This window comes from Lissotriton helveticus, chromosome 12 (genome assembly GCF_964261635.1).
Source record: "Lissotriton helveticus chromosome 12, aLisHel1.1, whole genome shotgun sequence".
Classification (NCBI taxonomy): Eukaryota; Metazoa; Chordata; class Amphibia; order Caudata; family Salamandridae; genus Lissotriton; species Lissotriton helveticus.
The window spans coordinates 706,541,540-706,559,713 of record NC_136073.1 but is presented as its reverse complement, the minus strand read 5'-3'; the positions used below and the strand labels follow the sequence as shown (position 1 = coordinate 706,559,713).

The 18,174-nt window shown below is 40.7% G+C and overlaps 1 long non-coding RNA gene across 1 annotated transcript in view; it reads right to left on the bottom strand.

Moving 5' to 3' along the window:
* Nucleotides 1-15,355, bottom strand: part of LOC144798696 (uncharacterized) — a 60,319-nt gene extending 44,964 nt beyond the window's left edge. Inside the window, exon 1 of the long non-coding RNA XR_013603616.1 lies at nt 15,257-15,355. This is a non-coding gene — a long non-coding RNA (uncharacterized LOC144798696). The remainder of the gene's footprint in view (nt 1-15,256) is intronic.
* Nucleotides 15,356-18,174: the final 2,819 nt, after the last annotated feature.

Genomic DNA, 18,174 nt, shown 5'->3' with positions numbered 1-18,174 from the left:
TAACTAGCTGCCATTGCTCCACCGCTAGCATCATTCCTGTCGTATCACCACCCAGGTTGTAGAAATACTCATTGACTACTGGAAACAGCTCATGCAGACGCTCAAGCATGTAGAAGGTTGAGTTCCAACGTGTTGCTACCTCCTGGATAAGTGCTTTCACTGGCATTCTACGTTCATTTTGCTTGCGCCTCAGCTCCTTCCGGGCCTTAAAAGAATGGTTGAAATGTGTGCATATTCTTCTGCAGATGGTCAGTGTTTTGTCGACTGCAAGTTCTTTTTTCAAAAAATTTTGCACAACAAGGTTGATACAGTGCGCCAAACACGGCACTCTGATATAGAAACCGTCCTCCATGGCCTTAACTACATTCCTGCCATTATCTGTAGAAACATAACCAACCTTGCAATTTCTTGGGCGCAGCCATTTCAAGACCTTTTTGTTAAAGTCAGCCAAAATGTTGACTGCAGTATGACTTTTCTCCATGCCAAACATGGCTAATGTTGCATGTTTACGAGCACCCTTAAAAATCTCGACCAAATCACCACCTGCATTTATCTGTTTAATAACCCCTGAAAAAGAGACCCAGTGTGCAGTGATGCACATGTAATCAAGGGCTTGGCAACTGGTCCACATGTCTGTTGTCAGGTGTATAGTGTGAACAGCACTCTTCTGCAAAGCTGCCCCCACCAACTCAAGCACCTCTTTGTGTAGTGCTGGAACAGCAACCCTGGCAAAATAGTACCGGCTAGGAACCTTCCATTTAGGGGCCAATGTTGCCACGAGTTCAAGGAAACCCACACATTCGACAAACGAAAAAGGGAGAAGGTCCACCGCTAGCATTTTTGCCAGCTTAGTGTTATAGAGGCGTACAGTTGGGTGGTTGCGTTGAAATTGCGCATCTGAGGAGAACATGCCTGAAATGGTGCGCTGGACAAATTTACGGGATGATGCGGATGCCTTCTTCGACCCACTTCTGATCAGTGTTGACATTTTCCGCATTGGTGTGTCTCCCAGACTCTCAGTGTGCCTGCTATGTGTTACGGAGGGTGTGATGCTGCAAGGGGTACTGGGTGCAACCGGACACATGTCTGACGCTTCTTCTACCTCCCCATCATCTTCAGATGAAACACCTACTATGGGTATATTTTGGCCACTTGCCCTTTGGGATCGCTTTCCCTTGACTTTTGCTAGGTGCGGAAACCATTCGACAGCGTGCTTTCTTTCAAGATGACCTATCTGGCCTCCGGTTCCATAGTTGGTACCAGTCTTACCACGGCTAACTCTAGTCTTACAAATGCAACAAACGGCTATGTTATCATATTTTTCATGGACACTAAAAAAGTTCCAAACTGGGGACTGGAAACTTCTGGTTTTGCCGCACGAGGTGATACTGCTGCCAATGCCAGATGAAGCAGTGGTGGATGAGCCTTGCAGACATCTACTGGGTTGTGCAATTATTGCAGCAACCTTACTTGAGGGAGTCGAGCGGGATGGAGTCCCCCTCCGGGGAGAAAATATGGGAGCTGTAGGTTTTGTTGAACTTGTGGTACTACTTGACTGCGTTGGTGGTGCTACCAGTGGCACGTCGCCAGGGTCACGCTCAGCATGACGTCGGGATAGGGTGTAAATGTCTGTCTGCTGCATGGCCGGTGTGGCTGGACTGACATGTGTGATGACTAGGTCATTGCTGTCATCCTCTTCAACAACATCAGAATGCACCACTTCATCAAGTCCGACGTTCGGATCCATAAGTATAAGCTTTCCGGGGCCCTTCCTTTTAACATTTGATACCTTTCGCAGCTCATGGTGTGCCTCCCTCTCAGACATCGGAGATGGTTGCCAATCCAGATCCAGATCATCGTCTGATGGAGCGGGGCTTGAAGAGGAACTTCTACACATCCTCCTTGATCTTTTCCTTGCTGGGGAGCTGGGAGAAAATGAATCATCAGGAGGAGTGGCTTCGTCTTCCTGACATGATACCCCGGCTCCAAAGTCAATTTCCTCCTGTGCCCCTACTTCTGGAAGAACAACCATTGTGGGAACTTGCACCGCTCCATGGCCATCTTCACTGACCTCTACTTGCAAGTCTCCATGGACCTCTCCTTCTCGGCCTTCTCCTTCTCGGCCTTCTCCTTCTCGGCCTTCTCCTTCTCGGCCTTCTCCTTCTCGGCCTTCTCCTTCTCGGCCTTCTCCTTCTCGGCCTTCTCCTTCTCGGACAGCTCCTTCTCGGACAGCTCCTTCTCGGACAGCTCCTTCTCGGACAGCTCCTTGCGCATGTACTTCTGCTTGTACTAGTAGCCCATGCAGTTGTTGTTGCGGCTTTGGTTGTTGAATAGTACTTGTGAGATGAGTTAAAACCTGTGTTGATGGCGTGCTGCTACTTTCTTGCGATGATCCAACATCACTGGTCGTTGGTGATTCAACAACTAAACAGGCTACCTGTGCAGCACTCATGGTGGGCCTTTGTTTTTTTGGTTGTTGTTGCCCAAAAAATGTCTTGGTTGAGCAACCAGTCGCCTTGGTAAGTGGTGCCACTTGCTTCTTCTTCTCCTTAGTAGAGACATCTTTCTTGGAAGAGGACCTACGGGCACCTCTTTTTGGAGCCATCTTCTTCAGATGTCTTAACAACAGGCCGCAGCAGCACTTCTTCCTGGCACTGATGCTCAATGATGATGCGTAGTTTTGTGCACCTAAACGCAAATGAAGACAGAGGAACATCAGTAAATATAAATGTTGCATATCTAGCGCTTGAATAAACAGTTAGCAAGTAGGCATTTATGAATACACACGTGCACACCACACAATATGGAATTTTCATAATTAGGATTTGCTAAATTTTTGGGAAACAGGAATTTAACAATGATCCAAGAGAGCACACACACAGAGGGTTGTGCTTTCATGTACCCCTGACTCCGCCTGGGCACCATGGGTGAAAGCAAGGCACAATGGGTGTAGGCCTATGTCTCATAGCTCACTGCCTGCCTTCAAAATGGCCGCTTGACCCCCCCATCCACATGGCCAGGACCATGCCTCAAAATGGCCACCACCAACATAGCCAGCACCCAACCCCTACTCCAAAAAGTGAAAACACACAACACAAATCAAATCACCACAATCCAATGCCATCCATCCATTTTCAGAAGGCTTATGCTGCCTGCTGGTGGTTTTCCGGTGCAAAATTGCATTTTTTACAATTTCGCGAGTGCGAGATTGTTGCTTCACGGCGCGAACGTGGCAAAAACCCACAAAATCCGCGAACAGACCGATTCTGGGCCCCCCTGGGCATAATGGATGACATCAGAGCACAGAATCATGTTAACAAAAATAATTTCAACAAAACAGTTGTATCATCCATGCACCCATAAATAAGCCTGGTGGTTTTCAATTCATGTGCAGCAGAATTGTAATTTTTACAATTTCGCGAGTGCGAGATTGTTGCTGCGCGGGACACGAGCAGTGCGAACACAAGCAAAAACATCCTCAGCTCGCGAACTTGCAGATTTTCCCCCCAAAAAGTCGAAAAAAAAAACACACACAAAAATCACCACAAACAAACAACATCAACTTACTTCTTTGTGAAATCAAAATTCGAATCCAAAATTAATCCAAAAAGCCTCAAATCCAAATATCCAGCAGCAACCACAAAAAGTAATCCTTCCCAGTCAAGAATGATCGAAAAGTGGCCAGGAAATGGAGGAGCTTGCTGGACAGGAACAGGAAGTTGGAGACTGGGGCACTTCCTTCACCCCACCCCTATGGGAGGAGCTTGCTGGACAGGAACAGGAAGTTGGAGACTGGGCCACTTCCTTTACTAAGTAATTTTTGTACTTTCGCTAGTGCGAGATTGTTCCTGCCCGCGCCGCGGACCGCGAGCAGCGCGAGCAGTGCGAACACAAACAAAAAATCCGCTTCGCGCGGATTTTGCGTATTCTCGCCGCATCCGCGAGAGTTCGCGGATTGCGGATTCCCCGAAAATACGAAAAATCCGCGAGCGTAACGGATTTTACGCCCATGCTTAATATAAATCCACTAACTTAGTCTGATTCTTATAATAAGTGCGTCTACAACACACACAAGTGAAATTAGGCCTCTCACTTGATTTCATGTCAAACGTCGCAATTTCCCTCTGGAAATTATCTGTACTGGAAACCTGTACACTATCTTCCAAATGACCCTCTACTTCTTGCTCAATTTCAACATTCTCCTCTTTACTTCCAAAGTAACAAAACTCAATTTCTTCACATATATTCTTCACATCTATTTCAGAACCATGCAAAAGAGCAGCGCATAATTGTTTCAGCATAATTGCTGGACTCTTAGCATAATACAACAGTCTAACTAACTTCCTCACTTTGTTATGATGCACTGCTAGCATCCTGAAATGATGAAAAACACTCTGGCATACTCTCCTGGAAAGACAAGCCAGTGAATGACCATGCAAACCTGTCACTTCTCTCACTCTGCAAGGATCTAATTCTTGCAACAACCTTATTTTCTGCTTCAAACTTTTCTTGTTAAATGACCGTACAAAATCACAAAGCAAATTGATGGAATCCTGTCGCACACTGCAAATACTACTACACTTCCAGGTGTACACAGGACCCTTACCACGTCTTCCTAAAACCTCATTACCTAACAACTCTTCTGCCTCTGTTGTCACAAGTTTTTCTTTTTCAACTGGACAACCATCTTTCACTTCATAAGCACGACCACTGATGTCAACTGCATGCACCAAATCATTATCCTGGAAATAACTCTCTTCATTAAAAAATGCCTCACAGCTTGAACTATGTATCCATTCTCCAGAAAAAACTTCACAAAAATTACTACGATTAACTATTCTCTTCCATCTACTATTTCTTTTGAAATCAAAAATTGCCTTGTTTAGCTTCCTAATTCTATTGATTATCAAAATAAATAACTTACGTTTAATTTCAAAAGCCTGATCAATAACTTTCTCAACTTTTTTTTTTCTCCTATAAAAAACTAATTTCTGTTGACCTTTCTTAATATTTTTTAACAAATTGCCAATTATCCTGTTACGGAACATTCGTTTACGAATCTCCGTAAACTGTTGTTTCCTTCTACTATCATGCACAGATTTATCTCTTGCTCTAGCAGTAACATTTTCATTTGTCCTTTTCTTTCCATTTGATTTACTTGTGTTGTTATGGATTGAAACATTTTCTGTACTAATATTTTTTTTATTATAAATATTTCTTATGAAATATTTAGAGCTCTTACCCGGTGCTTTCTTCATCGCTTGAGAAATCTTTTTGTTAGAGGACTGCTGCATTTTTTTTTTCTCCTGCTGTCTTTGACGTTTTGCAGCCTTCATCTCTCTTATTTTTGTAGGCATAGTTGAATCTGAGGAAAAATATAATAAAAATGTTATTAAACATTATTATCAAACAGTAAATCAGTAATAGTGATCAAAAACATAACACACTACTTGACATTTTAAATAGAAGATTTTTTAGTCCTTGCAAATTTACAATACAGAAATAGCAGAAAAGAAATGAGATTTATATTTATGTTACCTATGCTATTTTATATGTGAATCTGATCTAATTTTATGAGCATATTTTAATATTTTATTGAAGACACTACACATAACCTGTTTTTGAAGGTGTCTTTATTTTTAAATTAAACGGTTTACCTTTTTACTTTTTATTGATTATAAATTTTAAAAATAAATGTTTATAATTCCAAAGGCTCAAGCAGGTCAGCTTCCCATCCTATATCATATAATTCGGACAAATCTGCATCCTCATCACGCTCTTCTTCATCCTCAGGATTTAAATCATCCAATGGATCAACATCCACTGATGTTTCAATTACAAGTTCAATGATGAGGTCAAAATCAACTGATTGCAGATTGTCGCTCATGTTGAGGTTGTCTTTATCTTTAAAGAAAGACAACAACAATGAGATGTTGCAGAGTAAGAGACAAATCTCACAGATTATAATAGTAAAATTATTTAACAAGAGTAACATTTTGCAGCTATTATTTAGCCATGTCCAGCGATGCTGAGCAGGTGAAGCCTATGTCTAATTTTTCACTGAACAGGACTCATCTGTTCTTAACCTTGGATAAGCCTCAACGACTCTGTGTCCCCTGCACATACTCAAATGTTAAAGTGCAGATTTATATTAAATGGCACATCCCCAGGCATGCACCAGTTAATGTGCACCACTGCTTTACCACCCATGGTGTGCCGCATTTACAATCAGATAGGAGAAAGCTGCTTCAAAACCCTGCGCCTGCTTGAAGCTGGCATAGGTCTTGACGCAGCATTGTATAGATGGGGCACCCCTGATCCTTGCTGGAGCTGCATCGCACTTACGATACAACTCCAGCAATGTGCCACCTTTACAGCACAGATGCGTCACGCATCTGTGCCTTTTTTGCCCCATGCTGCGCCGCATTGTAAATGCAGCACACCATGGGTGGCGGAACAGTGGCGCAGGATGACTGTCACATCCCTGGGGATGCGCCACTCATCATAAATCTATCCCTAAGCTTCTTATCTTGTTACAGATGAACTGCCATATGTATCATCAAAATATTTTACATATTATAAATAGCAAATTTTAAGGAATAAATAGCGATTCTTTACTATTCCTAATTTGCAATGAGCAAATTGCTAATTGCAAATTACCCATTCATTTCCATAGGCTAGGAGGCTCATAGGAATTAATGTTGCAAGTTGTGATTAGCAATTAGCTCATCACAAAATAGGATTTTTTTCAAGCGTGCAGGGGTATCTCAAGAACACCCTGCTGCACCCCTGAAAAAGAAATTTGGGAGCACATGTTACATCTACATGCCCTAATGGCATGTATGGGCGTCATATGGGACCTTTTTTTTTTAAAAAATAAAAATGCTTTTTGAAAAGAATTCGCAAATTACCACAAACTAGAAGTTGGTGGTAGTTTCCAAATCCTTAATATCATTTTTTACATATTTTTTTTTGATACATTGCATTTAAGGAATCACAAATTTTGAATTATTGACATTTTAAGTAATTTCCACATGTGCACTGTTTTCTAAATATAATTTGAAAATCGTTTTTGGGGAAAAGTAATGGTTTGCAAATTTATGACAAGGACATAATGGTGTATGCTTCTCTATAAGGCATTTCAGTATCTCTAATGTCATTTTTCCCATATTACATTATAAGACCTTTCCCCATGAAGCACATTCCTTGTAAATATGCTCCCACCAGTGCATTGCAAATTTAGATTTTGACTGTTTCAGACACATAGCCATGTTGAAAGTGACCCAAAAAAATTGCAAACGTTTTAAAAAAAAACATTCATGTGTCTTAATGACATTTTAAGTCATTTCCCCATGGACAATGTTTTCTAAGTGGCACAAAAGAGGTATACACATATCATAAATCTGTCCCTAGCATTATAAATGATTAAATCAGGATGACAATAAGATGTGGCCTATCCAGAGGTTTGTTTAAGGTGAGGCCTACTCAGGATTGCAGATTAAAGTTATGCTTGATGAAGAATACAGAGGAGATAATTTATTGTAAAGGCCTACCAATGAAGTAAGTGATTTCTACTTCATTGCACCAGTCATCATAAATGTATCCATAAGCTTCTTATCTTGTTAGACATCAACCGCCATATGTATCATATAACTATTTTGCATTTCCAAAAAAGCGAATTTTAAGGAATAAATAGCGATTCTTTACCATTCCAAATTTGTTTGACAAAATTGCTAATTGCAAATTACCCATTCATTTCCATGGGCTAGGAGGCTCATATAAATGAAGGTGCAATTTGCGATTAACAATTTGCTCATCACAAATTAGGAATTTATTCCAAAAGTGCAGGGGTGTCTCAAGAACACCCTGCTGCAACCCTGAAAAAGAAATTTGGGGGCATATGGCGAACATAAATTTTAACAACATTCCTTTACCTCAAAAACGATTTTCAAATCATAACTTCAAAACACTACACATGGGAAAATTACTTAAATTGTCCTTAAGACACATAAAAGCGTTTTTTGATTGGCTTTCCTGCATGGTAGGGTCACTTTTAACATGGCTATGTAACATAAACATTCAAAATCAAAATTTTCAATGTACAGGTGGGAGCATATTTACAAGCAATTTGCGCCACAAAGAAAGGTCTGACATTAAAATGGGAAAAATAACATCAGGGACAGTCAATTGCCTTATAAAGAACCATACACCATTATGTCCTTCTCATGAATTTAAAAACAATTCCTTTTTCCCAAAAACGATTTTCAGATCATAATTTCAAAAAACTGCACATGAGAAAATGACTTAAAATGTCATTGAAACACATGAAAGCGTTTTTTTTTTGGCTTTCCTGCATGGTTGGTTCACTTTTATCATGGCTATGTAACACAAACATTGATAATTAAAATTTTCATGCACATGTAAGAGCATATTTACAAGCAATTTGCGCCACAGAGAAAGGTCTTACACTAAAATGAGAAAAATAACATCAAGGACAGTCAATTGCCTTATAAATAACCATACACCATTATATCCTTGTCATGAATTTAAAAACAATTCCTTTTCCACAAAAACGATTTTCAAATCATAATTTCTAAACACTGCACATCAGAAAATGACTTAAAATGTCATTAAAACACATGAAATCATTTTTTGATTGGCTTTCCAGCATGGTTGCGTCACTTTTAACATGGCTATATAACAAAAACATTCAAAATCTAAATTTTCCATGCACATGTGAGAGCATATTTACAAGCAATTTGCGCCACATAAATCATAATTTTCTCCTTAAAGCACACTATTCTCTATCTAAAGTAAAGAAATATTTTCTCACCTTAGCAAATACTTTGAGTTTGAAAACAGTCTCAGAAACACACCAATTTGTCTTCAGCAGAGCAAAAGGTATGCACTCCAGAGTCTGCAGCTATCAAAAGCACAGAAATGGTGTAATTCTTCACACATATTTCTCATGTCACCCAATCAAAACTCTTCCCTCACTTTTTTTCAAATGAAAACCCTTCCCCCTCTGCCCTTTCTGCCTATTTTCCATAGCAACCACCTCTTGGAGAAACTCTGGTGTTTGCAAATTCACACAACAATGTTGCAATTGAACTCTGAACTCTCAGTGCACCTGCATATCCAGTGCTTTCTTTCATTTAATGATTTTTTATTGACCACTCAAAATACATCTTTCAAAGAACACATCTCTACACCCTAACTTTCTGTTTTCATCAATCAAAATCCACCAATCACTGTTACTACTTCATGAACACAGAAACTCCACAGTTTTTTTCATTTCAAACTCACATTTTTTCAACTGCCATTTCATTGCCACACTTCATCTGACTGCAGGAGAACCTTCTCTCACCATGTTTTCTGTCTGGATTGTTGGTCATAGTTATATTCACTGGGCTCAAAGGTACGTTGAAAGCAGGAATTTACCTAACCTCAATTTACAAGATGTGGAAATTAAGTGGTTTGGCCACAGAGGATTAAAATGTCACCAATTGATACCATTGGTGAAAACCTTTATGCATTTGCCCAAACCTGACCTGTTAATTGTGCACTGTGGAGGTAATGACTTGGGCACTTTGACTGGTGTAGGTCTGGAAATGCTTTTAAAGGACACCTTTGAGCAATTGATGGCACTTTTTCCTCAGACTGCCTTGGTATATTCAAATATATGCCAAAGACAGAAATGGAGGTGGTCAAACCAATTTTGTCCACAAATTGAGAAGTCGAGGAAGCATGTAAACAAATCTGTTTCAGCTTACATGAGAGACCATGGACCGCGTACCAGGGCGCTCACCGGTTCGCGTACCGGGTCGCTTCCTGGGAAGCGCACCATCAAAAAAGGTGGGAAAGTAGTTCACAGAAAAGCCAGTGGAGACAATTTCACCAAATATAGATTAGCTCATACTACATACCAATCCCTACCATTTTCACAAATTTGATTGGAATTCCATTTAGCCGTTTAGCCTATAGAACTCACTAAATACCGTGAGGTAAATTACTTCACAAAACACATCTGAAGTGTTGGAATTGACAACCAATTAAAATGTTACTTTCATTTTCTACTTTTTTTACCTGACATTTGATTGGTTATGTACCCGAATATATATAAAGGAAGAGAAGGAAACACAGCCATTTTGACTACTACTTCCTGGTGTACATTTCTATTAGAATTTTCATTAATAACTTCAACTTCTTTTTAAAGGTAAGTTGTTATTTTTAAAACTGAAGTATATTGAGCACTTTAAGTTAATATGGCAAACTTTTTCTGTTAGTTATATACTATCCCTCTGTAGTACTTATAAATTTAGATACACTTTTTTATATTCCTACTTCCACTCTGATACTATACACTGCCCAAAGATAAATTCTCTGTTAAAAACTGCCTATCTAAAATTAATCCCAACAGTGCCCTACCTCTACTAATATATATTTTTTTTATGCAAATTTCAGGAAAAATGGAAAGTGAACAAAACATTTCATTTGAAATTGTCCTTCCAGAGTCCAACACAGAAATCATTGATCCAAATGAGATTGAATTTATGGATGAATCTTGGGACCAAGAACTACTGCAATGTGTACAAGCAGTAGATAACCTCCTTGCAAATGAGGACATTTTACAACCTCAGAGACTACAATCTATATTCCATGATTATGAAATTTCTGACAATGAAATGTTAGAAAGTTTATTAAATTATGAAACACAATAAAAAAAACTTAAAAAAAAAAAATAATCAACAAAACCAACAATCAATTAACATACAGCATTTGAAAAGTCTATCATTCATTTTTCATTGTGATACGCTCCCCAGAACGCTTCCCGGTTCGCGTACCGGGCGCTAACCACGAAAAAAAACAAAAAAAAATTATTTTTTTTTGCTTCGCGGGGCCCCTTTAAAGCCTCCACATCAAACCTAGGGGGTCAGGGAGGATCTACTATGCCCCCTTATAGTTATTTCCCCCTTTGTTTTGGCCTCCTCTTGTCTCTCAATCCTACCGAGAGACAAGATGGCGGCCGCTCCGGACTGTTTAGAATGTTGACAGACACCGGAGAGCCAATCAGCTTAGCTACGCGAAGTTCCGCGGACCGGAGCGCTGCCCAGAGCGCGCTTACAGATATATATCTTTTTTTAAACGTTAATTTCTCAAAATCCACTGGAGCACATATATTGAGACCTACAAAAGGCACATCGGGCTATCAGTCCCTAATATTTTGCCAAGTTTCGTGCAAATCCATTCAGCCGTTCGGGCTAAAAGTGAGGCTAACCGCCCTATGGAAAACTCAATGTTAAAAACACGTTTTGGGACCCCCCTTTTTTCTCGGCCCCCCCTGGACCAACTCCCCCCAAATTTCCAGTGGCTGCTCAGAAACGAAATGTTCCATTTTCCAGAAAATTTCAGCCAATTCCGTCCACAAACGCCAAAGTTATTAGACATAGAATTTTCAAAAATCCCATAGGGAAAAAATCCTAACTATATATACCTACTGGCGACCGCCAGTAGGTAATATATATATATATATATATAAACGAATTACACAGTTATTATAATTTAAATACATTTAACAACAAACAATTAGTAATTTTTAATTCAGATTAAATAAAAATATACATTTTACTTTCTGGTTGATTTTTTAAATAAATATTTAAATAAATAATTTTGTATTAGCTTATTATATTTACAGGAAATATTTTAACATACTTTCAAGATAGTATTGCTGTAGAATTTATTTTCAATTTCTTTTAGGTTTAAAAAAAAAATACATTAAAATATTTTCATTAACTTATTTTAAAGAATAAAAATCCCCAATACTATACCATAAGGAGAACTCTGCCCTGGTGAAATAAGTGTGAAAGGTTACCAGTGGCAACTAGTCACTTATAAATTTGCCTCCACCCTCTAGTTTCAGGGATCGAGGATATGAACATTTCCACTGTGTTGTAACTTTACATGTGAAAACGGTGAATAGCCAAAAGCAGTAAAGTTACTACAAAGTCTAAGAGTAAATGTGCACGATTGCCGGTATTTCTACTTTTGTGAATAGGGATGATAGTCTTTTTTGACCTGTATTTATTTACCTTTTCCTTGTGCCACATGTTCCTCAATTATCCCTATTCAGAGTAGAAACTAGCCATGCATTCTTACGTCTCACAAACGGCTCCTTTAGATGACACTCAACATAATATTGTAAGGACAAAAGTAGCTGACATGAGAGCTTTCCATTCACAGATTTGCTGTAATAAGGATCAGGGTATTTCACAATAAGTCCCTCAAAGCAAGATTCTGGTTACATTTCTGGATTAACCAGAGTGTTTAAATGATCTTCATTTTGATGAGGTTATGTACATTTGTTTTACAGGGATATCTTGAATACCTGGCAGGATCCAGTCTTTCTGGTTCTAGGTTGTAGACCCCAAGATCTAAAGTATTTTTACAGCAAACTAGCAGTGTAACTGTTCTTTCTTCACTCCAAGAAAGAATTTGCCATTACATGGTTCGGTGAGAGGTTAGTGTCTGCCATTTTCTCCCACAGTCTCTGACCGAACAGAGTTGAAATGTTCAAACAAAGGTTACAATACTGTTTTGTCTAATGACTCATCCATGAAGTACGATATCAATATGTATACTTAATGGATGCTTTAGATGAAAATCTGTCATTCCAGGCACTTGCAACACAACACAGCGATGTAATGCATTACAATACATCTCTGCATCATACTACAACATAACACCACAAAACACACATAGCTGCACTACAGCACAGCATTACACTGACAAACTACACAAGACTATAGTACACTGCACAAAAATATGATATAACATTGCAACACCACACTAACTTACTTATTCTGTACACTATAGCAAAGCATTGGACTACAAGCCAAGACAACCTAACCTTATACAACTCTACTTCACACCACATAGTCCTTTGCAGTACCCTAGGGCCCAAAAACATCACACTACAACCCTACACTGTCAGGAAACGGGCTTTTTGCATGTTCCCATCTCAGTTCTTGACCCTATTTGAGTACTAGTTGCTGTTTTTCCGACTCAGTGCACTTAGGCCTGTTAACCTGACCCCAGTGCCAGTGTACTGACCCATTATAAAAGATTTCTTGAATTGGATGACCCCAATTTGCAAGCACTAACTTACTTGTGAGTCCCTAGTATATGGTGCAGAGTGTGACAAAAGACAAGAAGGCTACCAGCCTCCCACTGCAGACTAGAAGGGTAGTGTTCACAATGCTAGTTTGACTATGGCATTGCCATTAATGGCAAAGCCACCCGTTCCCTTAATGATATATGTAATTCACCCCTAAGGATGCCATATAGACCCCTATGGCAGGGAGCTGTATATTGTTAAGCAAGACATATACATTTATATAGCCTTAGCAGCAAAACCCTTAAAGTTGTTGTTTTGATGAGGAAAGTTAGTCCGGCTAACTTCTGAATGGGACTACCTTACATCAAATTCAACTTGATGACCAAATCGAAATTAATGTCACTGTTAAAGTTAGACAGCTTTTAAAAAGTTGACACTCTGTGCCCTAGATAGTCCAGTGGCTTTGTGCAGGCCCGGGCCAACAGACAGCTTTCTGCCCACCTGGGGAGACATGTGAACAACTCCAAGGCTTAAGCACAAAGGCAGTTGCCGCAGACTGAGGTGTCACCTCCTCTCCCAGAAAGGCCAACTGAGGTGTTAGCCCAAAAGGCAGGCTCAAAGGAAATGCCCCCTTTAAAGGGTGACAACACACCCGAGCAGGATGACTTTTGTTCCTGCAGACAAGTTGGAGGCAGGGACGGAGAAGAAAACACTGTCCTCAAACCAGTTTTCCTGTGGGCTTGACAGTAGCAAAAATACTGCACACTGGGATTGCGAAATGCCACACATAACTTGAACTTTGTCTCAAAAAAGGAGTGGGCCTACAAGCCCATTGGATAGTGACCACGTTGTCCCCCCAGGCACTTTCCCAGGATAAAATAGGTACCCCATGCATGCTAAACCTCAGTACACATTGGATTTGGAAAAATAACCCAACAAAGACTGTTCTCCTGCCCTTGGAATAGCACAAAGAGAGGATTCACTGTTGGAAGGACTGCACCTGCTGCACTTTGAACTAGTAAAATTTGGACTGTGCCTGCGGCTCCCGGCTTGGGAAAACATTGATCCCAGAGCCAGATTGAAGCAGTGACTCCAAGGGTTAGTTGGTTGGCCCCCTGGAAGAGCACCATGGATACCAAAGTTGAGAAAGCCGAAACCGGCAAAGCAGTATCCTCTTCAGAGGAATCACCACTGACTGCTGTTGGGTGCTCCTAGAGACATCTCCGATGTAGCCAAAAGTTGCACTCGAGTCTGCTGGACCCAGAACTGCTATCAAAGGATTTCTTGCCTTAGAGGGACACTAGCCTCTACCAAGGATATTAGCAGTGATTGCTGTGTCAGGAGCACAGTAGCCCAGCCGCTGCTTGCCTTCGACTGTCACAAAGAGAATGCCATGGGACCTCACATGCAGTGGCCAAAGTTGTCCCACCTCACCCATGCACCAAGGAATCACCCACAGCTCACCCTTGTCGACTGCACAGCTCCAGGATGATTTTTGAACATCTTTTCTGCCTTCATCCCCAGCTTAGGAACCACTTCATTGTTCTCTATGTTGGTTGTTTTCTAAAGGCTGGAACTGAACTGAAAAGGGTCTGGTGGCCAGGTCATTTCCCAAAGTGACATTAAGTCAGGCTGAAGTTGACAAACTAACTGTTTTAAACATTAAACAAATTTACAAACTTTTGTTGACCAGTTCTGTTTTGTGGTTGTATTGAAAGTTTTTTTATTGTTTTCAAAATACATATCTCTGGAACCTCCAATGAAATTTGATGAACATGGATTCAAAAAATGTATAAAAATATGTTCTATTTTCATAAAGTATTGTTGTATCTCTTGTGTGACTTTCTTATTCCATTGTTTGGTGCTCTTAAATGATTTACACTAAGTTTCTTTGTCAAGCTTTGCTGCTCGAAGCCCCAGATACCCAGGGTTGAACAAAGGTGATACAAACAAGTTTCACTGGACCAAAGACAGTTTTTGTGACTGTATTCCACGATAAGGCTTCTACTGCCATATCATATAATACTCTGAAATTCTCACATAAATAATATATCATACCATGAGACAACCACATGTTTAAATGCAGCACATTGCCTCTTATTCTCTAGAATGCCCGGTAAAGCAATGCAGAATCACAGTTACCTTTTTTCGATGTTCCAGGATTTTACAACATAACAAGATGTTCTCATTTGAATTTGCAGAAGCAGATGTATTCAAAAAAGCCATAAGGATGTTTATGTCCATGCGCCGGATAGATTCCATCAGTCGAACTGTAATGACAACCCAGAGAAACAGACACATGTACAAATAATGCCCAAACAGAGGTTACTTGACATTTTTTAGAAGTTTAGAAAAAAGTTTCACAAGATATTTTTAACTTGCAGCAAAATTTGCATGAAATTGTCCAAGATGCATTGGTGCTTGTGCAAATTATGTTTCATGTTATTTTCTTACAGATTGATTATATCTGAAATTCAGCGGTAGGTCTTGCCACATTGAGATTGACACATTGTGTTCATTTTAGACTTTTACTCCAACTGTTAGGATCATAATTGGTTTTTGTACCTCATTCCACAAAACTTACAGGCGCTTCGTTTTAGCTTGCTAATCAGGGTGACAGCTGTTGTGATCTTCCGTCCCCGCCCCGTTCCACCGTTGCTTTTGCCGTTTGTTGCGGAGGGCTAAAAGACCGGACATACCTGACTAGCACTTGTGGGATGGGAACAGCTGATGTGTGCGCGAGACACCTGACTCACTGCTATTTAAGCAGCATGCCCGCGCGGACGCGAGAACACCAGCAGTAGGTCTTGTCACCTATCATTTGCCCTGCTGCTATTTTTAAAAACTGTATTTTAGACTTTTACTCCACCTGCTGGGATCGTAATTGGTTTTTGTACCTCATTCCACATGCTTACCGGCACTTTGTTTTAGCTTGCTAATCAGGGTGACAGCTGTTGTGATCTTCCCTCCCCGCCCCTGTTCTGCCGTGGCTTGTGCCGTTTGTTGCGGAGGGCTAAGGGACCGGACATGCCTGACTAGTACTTCTGGGTTGGAAACAACTGATGTGTGCGCGAGACGCCTGACTCACGGCTATTTAAGCAGCATGCCAGAGTGGATGCACAGAGGGCGCGCCGCTGGCACGCCAAAGGCAAGCCCGCCTGCGCCCATCCGCATCTAGATCGGGCCCAGGGCCACCCCCCCTGTCCGTTCCCTACTGATCTTGGGCCCAAGTTTAAAATATACAAGAGATACTCTTGTAAGTCTTAACCCCCAGATGAAGGATTCCTGTCCGCAACTCGATCCATTGAAAGAGCCTAAGGTGTGCCCTCTGTGTGACATGAAGTTCCTCTTCACCAAAACAAAATGCAGCTTTAACTCGCATCAAGTCCTTTACCCGCAAACAGTTTTGCAAAAGTCCCTCCAGGGCCTACTCCTGAATACACGCTCTTTAATTAAACACAACATTGAATTCGCCGAGCTGCTGGAAGCTCACAATATAGATATGGCATTTTTCATGGAGACGTGGGCAGATGGAGCATCTGATCCGGAGCTATCATTAGCCATTCCTGAAGGATACTTATTAATCAGGAATGACAGACAGGAAAAGTGGGGAGGGGAAATAGCGATTATTATCAAGGACACCTTGTCGATGAAAAGCTCTACTTCAGGAAGCGGTCCTGATTGTGAACTGCTTTCATTTGGAATCACCATCAGTGAAAACTATATATTTAACGGCATACTGCTGTATAGACCACCAGGGGCTAAGAACAAGTTTGTAGAGACAAAAGGTGATATCATCGAGTCTAGTTTTGACTTTCAGGAATTTTCGATCTTAGGCGACTTCAACTACCATTTAGAAAATATAAATGACCAATATACAATCTCGTTTCTAGAGCTGATGGCCAGTGTCTTGATGGAACAACTGATCAAGCATCCTACCCACGAGGATGGACACACCCTAGATGGAATATTCATATCTAATCCTCAATTGAAAGTGCAGGAGAGGTTGCCAATCCCATGTTCTGATCATAAGGCCATTCGGTTGGTACTTACTTCATCCCATCATCTTACTCGTCCTCATTCTGCACTTAGGACTTTTAAAGGGAGAAATTGGAAGAAAATCAGCCCACAGCAGCTGCAATTAACATTAGCTGCCTCTAAACCGACACTAATGCCCGAAGTAAATACATCCACCAATATTTTTACTAATTGGATAGCAACCGCAGTAAATATTTTAGCTCCCGAAAAAACATTTACTAGCAAATGGTTGAAGAAATCAGAACCTTGTTCTGTGACTCACTGCGCATCCAGTAGCAACTATGCAGACAAGCTGAAAGGCGCTGGAGAAAAACTTATACGAAAGCCAAAAAAATGGTTTATACACAGTCACTGACCGAATATAAAAAGATGATTCTGGAGAAAAAAAGCAGCTATTTCTCTGATAAATTGAGCAGGCGGGCAACTCAAGTAAATTACTTTTCTCAACTTTAAAGGAATTAGTGACACTTCCCACCCCACTAGCACTGAATAGCAATGTTACTGTCTGCAATCAACTCGCAGATTCCTTTAGGGACAAGGTGCTTTCTATCTATGATTTCTTCAGTGGAAAAGGCAATGAGCATCAAGTGAATCAACCCTCTTCACCTACGCGACATCCTGGCCATGGCTTGAATGCTTTTATCCCCCCAAATGTAGAACAGGTTTCGCAGATAGTCAGATTGGTGAAAGCAGTGGCTCCATCCGACCCCTGCCCCCCTAAAATATTCCAACAGGCAGCTGATGAGATCAGCGAGCAACTATGTCTGATTTTCAACGAGATCCTTATGTCCAGCATTTTCCCAGAGGCTTGGAAGAAGGTCTCCATCCTCCCCCTGCTGAAAAAACCTAGACACCAGCGATCACAATAATTATCGACCCATAGCACGGATTCTGTTCCCAGCTAAAGTTTTGGAAAAAATTATAAATCTTCAACTTACGGCCTTTGTTTCCTCAGAAAATCTGCTGGACTCTTCACGATACAGCTTCCGGCAAGGGCATGGAACGGAGACGGCCTTGGTCAT